The sequence below is a fragment of the Melospiza melodia genome, chromosome 4, assembly GCF_035770615.1.
Source record: "Melospiza melodia melodia isolate bMelMel2 chromosome 4, bMelMel2.pri, whole genome shotgun sequence".
NCBI lineage: Eukaryota > Metazoa > Chordata > Aves > Passeriformes > Passerellidae > Melospiza > Melospiza melodia.
In genome coordinates this window covers 66,577,192-66,586,609 of record NC_086197.1, presented here as the reverse complement: position 1 = coordinate 66,586,609, position 9,418 = coordinate 66,577,192, and the positions used below count along the sequence as shown (strand labels likewise).

Here is a 9,418-nt window from a genome sequence, read left to right as displayed (position 1 = left end):
TAATGATGAAATTTTACTGCCTACACTACTAAGGGACATAGATATGCAAAAATTTTGCCTACAGGGCTTGCTAAAGACATTACAAGACTATATAATGAGTAATTAGGATAAAACATATAATTGAGAAGATGCTCATCAAGTGAACATCCTCCAACAAGTACGCCAAGACTTATATGAGTTTATTTAAGAGTATGACTAGGCATAAGTGGCCAAATTAAGTCTGGCAGACAATTTAAATTGTGTTATTTCCTAATTGTGAAATGCTTGACTTTGTATTTTTCTTTTCCCACACATGTGTGTGTACATGTGTTTGTGTACACATAAACAGGAGATCAGTATACATGATTTGCTTTCAGTGAGGATTAGAGCCTTCTGGGGATTATTCCTGAACATTAAGGAAAAAATCTATGGGTCTTGCAGACATCTTGGAGAGGAGAAGGTGATAAGACATCACAATATAGCCAGGAGTTCTCCAGAATACAGAAACTATATCAATCTGCTAACAGAAATCTGGAAACTACTGCAGCTTTTTTTTTCCCAAGGCAAAACACATTTTCTCTCTTCTATTTCCCCTCCGCAATACACGTTCTTGTGAATTTGCCCATGCCTGGTGTCACAACAAAAGAATGGAAGTAATTTTTCAGGTCACACTGCCTCCCATGAGATGTCCCAGCCACCTGAAAGCAGTAGTGCTTTACTCTTGGGTTCATGTGTGTCCTTGTAGAAAACATGGACATGCCAGTGGATGGTGACTCCAGTATCACACTTTAAAATGCAACATACCTTCAGTTGGAAGATACAGGCCTTAATCAGTGACAATTGTAATATCAACAGTGTTTCAGAAAACTTTATAATAAGCTCCACTTATGGAAAAAAAATGCAGAAAATCACTTAAAAGGGCCAATGATGCCGAAAGAAGGAGACTGTCGAAACCTGGAAGGAGGATGGTGCTTATCAGGTGGCTGCACTTAAACAAAGAAGGGGTAAGGCAATCCTAACAAGAATCAGGTGATCTGAAATGTCTTATCCAATTATTCTCTTGATGGAGACTGGAATTGTCTATTCTTGATAGACCCTTCCCCTGCTCTTTCCTTCATTTCCCCTGAAGTGCATTCAAGGTGCTACCTCTCCTAAATATGTTGTGCTCATGGTTTTGGAATACATGTGGAGTACATCTAGGCTTTGTCCTTCTGCTGTGCACGCTATCCAGTGAGGATGTGGCCTGGAGCTCGGCTGAGGGTGACAAAGTGGAAATTGTGAGGAAACCTTTCAGCTGACAGTGGTAGGAGAATGTTCTGTCACAGTGCCTGAAGGAAGGTAGGCAGGCAGGGAAGGGTCTTACAAACAGCCAGGGCAGGTACTGGGTAATGTAAAGTTAAACTTCAAAGGTGCAAATGGACTTCTGGCATTAGTACATATGGCAGGAGTTCTGCAAACATCTGTTACTTGTTCTGCCCGGTATCTTTGCAGAAAGAAGCCACAGAGCTCCCCTATAGGTTCCCCTGTAAGATGTGAAATGCCTGAGCTTTACCAGGTTATTTTCATCTAAAAGCTTTTTCAGATATTAAAGGTTCAGTTTTAGTTTTTCATTTGGACATGCCAATGTGTGATTCAAGATTACCATGCTTTTCATGGCAAGTAAAAAAGGTTTCACATCTTATTGTATAGCAGGAAATACTGAGAATATTCAGATGACTAAGTTAAGATTTTGAGACAAATTTTTGTATTTGGTGTTTTCAAACTTTTTAATGTTGCTGTAGCAAGAAGCAGTTGGTTTAATACAGCATCCTTTGGGGATGAAGAAGCACACTCTTCTGCTGCCACTTGACACCAGAGTCATATAAACAGGTTTTTGTCTGAGATGGGAATTTAGCAGACAAAGGTGTTAACGTATTTGACTAGCAACGTTTAAATCTTTATGGCTGATAGGAGACCCCTTTAGTCTTTGTAATAAGGTCACATGTCATATGGTGATGTAATTTTAAAAGGACTGAAAGCCCACAGAGACAATACATTACTTTGTAAGTTTGTCATTGTTTGGTCATTCACTGACATAAACACATGTTAGTTAAGATAATTGTATTTAAATATACAAGCCAAGATACTGCAATTTCAAATTACTGTATGTCCTGAAATAAATTTAATCTCGTGTCAATGATACCAACATACTTGTTTGTAGCTCATGTAGTAGAAAACTAAAATGTAACTGATGTGTTGAAATTTCATATATTAAAGGTATAACTATGCAGTTTATTCTAAAGCTGTGTGAGAATCACATTTTTATTCTTCACCATGCTTTGCTAGTCAAATGTTTTGCAACAAAGGGAAAAATAGACAATTATTTAGATATTTTCTGTGTAAAACTACAAAAGCCATTGCAGAAAATTCTTGGTGATATGAAAACTTTCAAGACACTTCTCTGCTCTGGAATATCACTTCTTACAGGACTAGAGGACTGGTTACTGTTTTGCTGTCAGACACAGACTCCTAAAACTGCTTGAGGCATAAGATTAAATGGTTGGGCCTAGGAAACAAAAAAATATTCTATCCATTTGCAAAACATTTACGAAAAAGACCAGCAATTCCAGAGTAGTCATTGGCAAAAAGGAGGCGGGAGCCTTGTGCATGCTGCACCTTGCACTGACAGAGTGGCTGAGCAGAGGTGGCTGGAACCACCAGGTCTGATCTTCATGCTGGTGAAATGAAATTACTCCACGCCACAGTGAGAGATACGATGCTAACAAAACCATAGTTCTGTCAGTATGAACTGCATCTACATCTGAGGCCTCTGCTGGCACATCTCTGCTGGGTAAAAATTACACCTCTAACACAATTAACCTTTCAGGGAGAAGTCTTGCAGCACAGAGACTGCTGAGATAACTCACTGCTCTGTGCCTTTCATGCACTGAAAGAAATAACCTCCAGGTTATCCACTCTAGGGACTGTCATTTCTGAAAGATGTCGCTCACCCGGGATCTTCGGTCATATATTTGTAATTCTAATTTTAAGATATTCAGCCACTCTCTTGTCTCACAGCTTTAAGAAAAGGCAGCCTCAGATGTCCCAGTATGTTTTATGGTGTAACCTATGGTCTAAATCTATCCTTATTTATTTTCAGGGTTATTTCAAGTGATGGTGGTATTTTGGTAGGAATATTTCAAGTTAGGATGGTATTTGGCAAACTGGATTCCTGGACAATGTGGCTGTCAATTCTTGCCTTTTGGTCTGCTCTTTCTTATTTCTTAACACTAAGTTCTCACTAGTGTATACTTTATGCCTCTTGCTTTCTTAAACAGAAATGGCTAGCTGAAATGTCAGGCATTATTTGTAATGGGGAAATACCACACAGCTCAGTAGGAGAGGTTTTTTGTTTCTTTTATTTATTTTTTGCTCCTCCATCCAACAGCTAATTCCCTCACCTCATGAGGTGGTTTCAGCTGCAGCTGTGCTGACCAGCACTGATGAAAATTTGTGCAAAATAAAGAGCTGCAAGGCTTGACTGGCTGATAGACTGGAAAATGAAGGTTTTTTGAAGACCCACAGGTATCATGGGAACCATTAACTGCAAGCTATCTTCCCTAAACCTATGACTTGCAAAGTGCTCTTACTCTGGAATGAATAAATGCACATTTTTACTCCAGAAAGGGCTCCTTTTCTTCATAGGTGTTTATGGCAATCATCTGAAAACTATTTTTCCCCCACTTTTTCCCTTTCTTGGGAACTGAAGCATAGTGTTAGACTGCAACAGCAGAGCAAAGATGGGGTTTCCCTGTGTTCTGCAGGCAGCCATTTTTCAGAGCTGGAATAACTTAGAAGCCTCATTCCCCATCAGCAGAAACTTGTGGAATATATTCTCTAGGGGTGAAAACCCATCCTTTGGGCGGTAGTTCCTGAATTAGCTGCAGCACCTGATGCAGCTGGAGCAGAGAGAGTGGGAAGGGGCTCACACGGGAGTGGGGCCGGGCAGAGCAGCATGTGAGGTGTGAAGGTCGGGGCAGATAGGGCAGAGTGAACTGGTGGCAAGGGCTGCTAAGCTCTGTCCACCCAGTCAGGGCAAAGTCTGCATGCGCTTGTGAGTGGCAGCTGTTGGCACAGCTCCCTCCACAGGTGGGCTTCAAATGGATCCAGCCTCCAGGCTGGCCAGGGTGTCCTGCAGGCCAAACTCACTTCTCAGAACAGGCAGGCTTGACAAGCGCTTCTGTTTATGAATAAGGGACAAAGCAGGATGACCTGTGTCAGAACAGTTTGTTGTATTTTTTGAATCTTTTAGTTGCAATGTAAAAATTGTGATTTCTGGGCTGGGGTGGTTAGGAAGTTTTCAACCCTTCCTCATGCATTTTATACACTTTCCCTCCTTCTGTCTGCTCTCACTGCTTACATTACAAGCTCTCAGAGGCCGGGGCTGCCTCTTACCCGTGTCTGTGCAAAGCGCTCACTGCAACCGAGCTCTGTCGAGGCCTTTGGATCCTGCTGTTTGGATCCTGCCTATAATAATTCACAACGCCCAGGGCTACGCACCGCAAACGCGCCGCTCCTCCATCCCCGCGTCCCTGCGGCTGCCGCATCTCGGCGCACCCGCGGGAAACTTTTGGTTACGAAGGCACACCCAGCCGGCCCCGGGCGGCGGGGGCAGCGGCGCCCGGAGAGCACGGCCCCTTTAAATTCCAGCTGTGCGGCGGGGGGCAGCACCGCTGGCGGCGCGGCGCGGGGCTGGGGCCGGGGCCGGTGCGCGGCGGCGGCGGAGAGCAGCCGGGGCGGAGGGGAGCAGCGCTGCGCCCGGGGAGGCAGCGGCTCCGGCGCCGCGGTGCCTCGCGGAGGCGGAGAGGATGAGGATGGCTTCTGGCTTTTTTTTTTGCCTCCTCGCGACGATTTCCATAGTAACCTGATCGAGCGGTGCAATTTCGGAAACTGGGGTGGCTTTATTATCATTTTTTTCCTCCCCGATTTTTTCCCCCCGCTTCATCGCACCGCTCCCCGAGGAGTGCCGGCCGACAGGTAAGGTGCCCCGAGCCCGCGGGGGTGTTTCCGCGCCGCCGAACTTCCCAGGGCGACGGCGGCCGGGCCGGGGTCCTGCCCGCGGGGCTCCGCCGTGCGCGGCCGTGGGCAGCGCCAGGGGCCGGGGCCGCACGTCGGGGCGGGGTGCCGCGGTACCGGGGAGCCCGGCGGGGGGTTACCCCCCGAGGAGACCGCCGAGCTCTTTTTACCCTCTTTGTTCGCTTGCTCCCGGAGAGGGTTTTATTCTTCCCTTTGTTTCTCCCTCCTTTTCTTCTCAACCCCCCCGTCCTCCCCTTCATCGCTCCCCTGCCTGGTTTGCTTCCTTGATCATCTTTCCTTCCTCCTCCCTTTTATGAGGGTGAGAAATCGCACGCACTTAACCTTAAAATCTGCGGCGAGCGAGGACACAGCCGGCTGCCCGCTCCGCTCCCGGTACCTGCCGCATCCCGCCCGTCCCCTGCCCCGGGCCGTGCCCCCCGCCCGGAGCGCCCGCAGCCTCTGTAGCCCCCGCTGGGGCGGGCAGGGGACCGCCCTCGCCCGTCGCGCCGGAGAGGAGAGGGGCAGAGCAGCCCAAAGCATCCCCCAAGCCGGGTGTCACGGTCTGGGTCCCCGAGAGGCAGAAAGCACATCGTGGAAACCTGTGAGCAGGTTAGTCTAGAAGCTTCTCCCTCCATGACCTACTCCTTGCCCACCTGCCTGTGCCCGTCCGGAGAACTTGGGGATGGGGGCACATCTTGCCACTGCGTCGGCGTTGGGTTGGCAAGGATGCTGATGGCCCCGTGGGTCCTGAGCCAGCCAGCCCTGCTCCACTGCCTTCTCGTGCAGCCGTACATTTTCTCCCCTTCCTGGCTGGGCAGCACGGGGAAGGCCCCCGCAGGTTTGGGTTAGGTGCTGAGGACTCAGTCCGGTTGTGACCATGATTGGTTGGTAGTGCCATTGCTCTTGCCGGGTGGTAGTTGTTCACCAAGCAGATCTCGGTAAAACTTACTGTTGCTTGCCATCTTCCCTACTTCTCTGGGTTTCATCCCGAAATGGTGTTTTTGACTGTGACTACATTATATTTTTTGAGGGGGGGTGAGTTGGGGTGGGTAGGAAGAGGGGAGTGTTTGTCAATTTTTACATCATTTTGCACTGAGCACAATGAATAGATTAGTCTGCTCAAGGCTTTTTGTTTCTGTCATAAGTGATCAATAATAATCTGCTGGTAAGATGATCTTATTACAGAAAAAGCCAAAGTGCACGCTGAGAACAGCTGAAATACAAGGTCAATAACTCTTGGGTTATCAACAGTAAACCTGGTTTGCATATTTGAAGATGACGTATTTCTTTCAAAGTAAAGGCAACTTCAAGCCTTTGATGAGCTTTATTTTCTGTGCAAAGCAGTCAACATAGAAAACAAGCCTTGCTTCGGAGTAGTCTAGTCTACTCATCCTTAAATATCCCCGGACCTCATTTAATCTTTCTCTTTAGTGAAGGTGGACGGGAATTGCAGTCCCCTTAGGTAAGAAGAGTTTTTGTAGCCCCCGATACAAAGGTTGGTTTGTTCCTAGTGCCCAGCAACTGCTACAGGCTTTCCAGACACAAAAGAAAGGCGTAGTCTGTGGCCTGAAGATCGTGCATGCTAAAAAGGCAGTCAGCTGGAGGGTATCACAGATCAACAGCCAGCTCCGCCGCCGCCGCCTGGTAGCTGGCTCCGCTCCGGGGGATGTGACAGCCCGGTGACAGGGCAGCGGTGCCCAGGGGCCGCTGGTGGCTCGGGAGCACTGCCGTAACCTGCGGGTCAAGCTGGGCTATGAGGAGCCGCGGCTGCCGGAGAGGGAGCCTGGACAGGAGGAAGCGCGGGGGGCAGGTGAGGCAGCCTTTGCAGAGGAGCATTGGATTACAGCACCCAGGCAGGGGAATGAAGTAGGAAAAGGGAGCAGGGCAGATAATCGGCAGGGGAAGAGGTTATGCGGGGACTCAGAGCCTAACATGAAAAGCTTGAAGTAATGAGTTTAATCTACGAAATCTAGTTCTTAAATTGTATATGCTTGCCAATTAGCTAACCATTCTGCAACTCAGAATGGAATTCAGATTGTATCTTGGTAAATGTATTGACTCTGAAGTGCTGCAAGGAGAAAAATCATTCTTTCCTCTTTCCCCTACTGTGGGCTTTAAATATATGAAAAAATATCAGATCTGAGAATTGAGGAACCTTTTAATATACTTACTTTCCTGAGTTCACACACTATCTAGCCTAGACTACCACAGTTAAAATCAAAAACTCCTATGGTAATATGACTTCAGGGGGCCAAATTCAGAACAGTTGAAGGGCTTTTTACCAGTGAATATTGCCATGCATTGTGAGGAGGGGTCACCATCAGTCACAGAATGGATTAAAGTACAGGAGATGTGAGGCTGTTACCTTGCAGGGAGAAAAGCACTTACAGGATATTGAGGGAACCCATGGCCCTCTTGGGGTCCTCTAATGAACACTTAAATGTTACATGTGTATAAAAAAAGAGTTGCAGCATAACCTTTATTCTCCTGTAATAGGGAATGTGTTCATGTATGTATTAGTTTATGTGTGTCATAACAGCTTTCAAAATGGCTGAATGATATTGATTCAACTAAAAATACTATGAGAGAATAGCTGAAATTAGTTTGAATTTCAGTTTGAGAGAATTGTAAAAACAATGTCAGTTTTACATCACTGGACAGCTAGCTGCAGTAATTCATAGGAACTAACAGAAGCCTTCATAAAGCTATTGTTTTATCCAGCTTTTACTGGTATGGACTTAGAAAAAGTAGGCATGAGTCTATGCCAGAAATTGCCACCAAGATCAGCACCCTGGGCAAGAATATTTACAGCTGTGTTTCAGAGTCTGGGAATGTTTGCTTTAGATGGCTGGCAGTGCTGTGCTTTATACTGCAGAGGATCAAAAATTCATTATGTTTGATTGGTAACACAGGGATGTAATAATACAGAGTTTCTCATTTTCTTGGAGAAGTGTTATCTAATTTGTGCTAAATTTTACATTTATGCTCCACATTGAGATGGATCAGAGGTGTATGGCTGGGAGATGTGTAGCCGGGTTTTTTAGCAGGGAATCTGACTTGCACTGATGCGTATGCATTTTTCTGTACTAACCTCCTTGTGGTATTGCCTGCACGTGCTGATGAAATAATCTGCCTGAGAGCTGTTAGAATTTGTATGTAAGGAGCTGGTTTGTTTATATGTAGATCAGTTATTGCTGCAAAGATAAATGCATGCATGGAAAATTGTTATCACAGATGGATGCTGGCTTCTGAAAACTGGGCCTCTTTAGGATAAACTTCGTGTATCATGTCAGAGAAATAAGCAAGATGGGGGCAAAACCACTACTGAGTTTTTTATTACGTTCTGCTTATGCCAGTCAGTATAATACATGTTGCAAGGACCTGATACTATGCTTGCCATGAAAAGTCTTGGGATTTTTTCTGTGTCAAATGAGACCCACATTCTCACTGTCCGCCTGATAATTGTTATAAGAAATACCATGGTAAAATTTCCTTGCAGAAACATTTTGTAAAATATGTAATTTGTGTTGGTACTTGCTGTATGTTTTGCTTGTGCTCTAGTGTTTCTTTTCTGCTCTTGAAAATGACTGCATACAAATAACACCTTGTAGTTGTTTTTTTTCCACTTCTGTATCTATATTTAGAATTGTATCTATTTAATTGAGAGATAAATGTTCATCTGTTAGCCCAAAAAAGATAGGATAATGGGAACATGAGATGTCCTCTCTTCTCAACTGGACATTACAGACCAGGATTCAGCTTTGAGTCCCATCTCTGAGCCATTCCCAAGGCTCACCAGTCCTTGTTCCTGCTTTTAGTCCCCTGGATTTGGACTACCTTGAGGCATCACAGAAACCCTGTGCAGGATAGAAGCATTTAAAAACTCAGTCCTTCTTCTGACAGAGCTTCTTGGTCCTCACTAGCTTCTTGGAGCACTGGTTCACGTGGCTGTCTGCATGCAAATCAGGTGTCCTCTGGGGACAGTGTTGGATGGTGCAAGCACTAATGCTCCCTTCTGTGTAAGTGCATCAGGAAACTGTATGCAAAAAAGGCTTTTCCCAGGGATTTGTCTGAAATGGAGCCAGTGGGTCTTGAGATCCTCTGAGCTTTGGCTGTTAATTTTTGTGGATGGAGATGGTCAGGTCTCCCAGGAATGGGGCTGGTGAATGTCACTTACAGCAATGACTGGTTCACAGTGTTTAAGTGCAGTCTGCAGAACTAAAGTCAGGCTCATGGCTCCACAGAGCAAATGTGTTCCACATCCAGACACGTACGTCAGGAGACGTATTTCAAATGAGACAGCAGTGTCCTTCTAGACTAATTCCAGCAGACAGAAAGGAAATGTGAGCAAGAAAAATAAGGTCACAGTCACACATTATGTCTA

At 45.8% G+C, this 9,418-nt stretch overlaps 1 protein-coding gene across 1 annotated transcript in view; it reads left to right on the top strand.

Moving 5' to 3' along the window:
* The first annotated feature begins 4,783 nt into the window (after positions 1-4,783).
* Positions 4,784-9,418, top strand: part of NAV3 (neuron navigator 3) — a 509,384-nt gene continuing 504,749 nt past the window's right edge. The window contains exon 1 of the mRNA XM_063154995.1: positions 4,784-4,995. The gene's annotated coding sequence lies outside the window, so the exon portion shown is untranslated. The remainder of the gene's footprint in view (positions 4,996-9,418) is intronic.